Below are 260 nucleotides of genomic sequence, written 5' to 3' on the forward strand. Positions count from 1 at the left end.
AAAAAGAAAACATTTTTGGTAGAATCTATCACGAAACAACTGTGGTCATTAGACCCCTAACGGTCCCTCAATGCTCAGGGTGGGTCTGGATCCAAAAAAACATTGTATCAACTATATTGATGTGCCTCAAAAAAAGTTAAAAAATCGACTATTAAAATATGAATAACGTAAAGCTGACGCATATCAAAGGTAATATGACCTGTCTCGAATATATGTACATATTAGGTAATCAATAAAAAAATAATAAATATTTTGTAGCC

This window comes from Cupressus sempervirens, chromosome 7 (genome assembly GCF_028749045.1).
Source record: "Cupressus sempervirens isolate cs-2001-9-10 chromosome 7, ASM2874904v1, whole genome shotgun sequence".
NCBI classification, from domain to species: domain Eukaryota; kingdom Viridiplantae; phylum Streptophyta; class Pinopsida; order Cupressales; family Cupressaceae; genus Cupressus; species Cupressus sempervirens.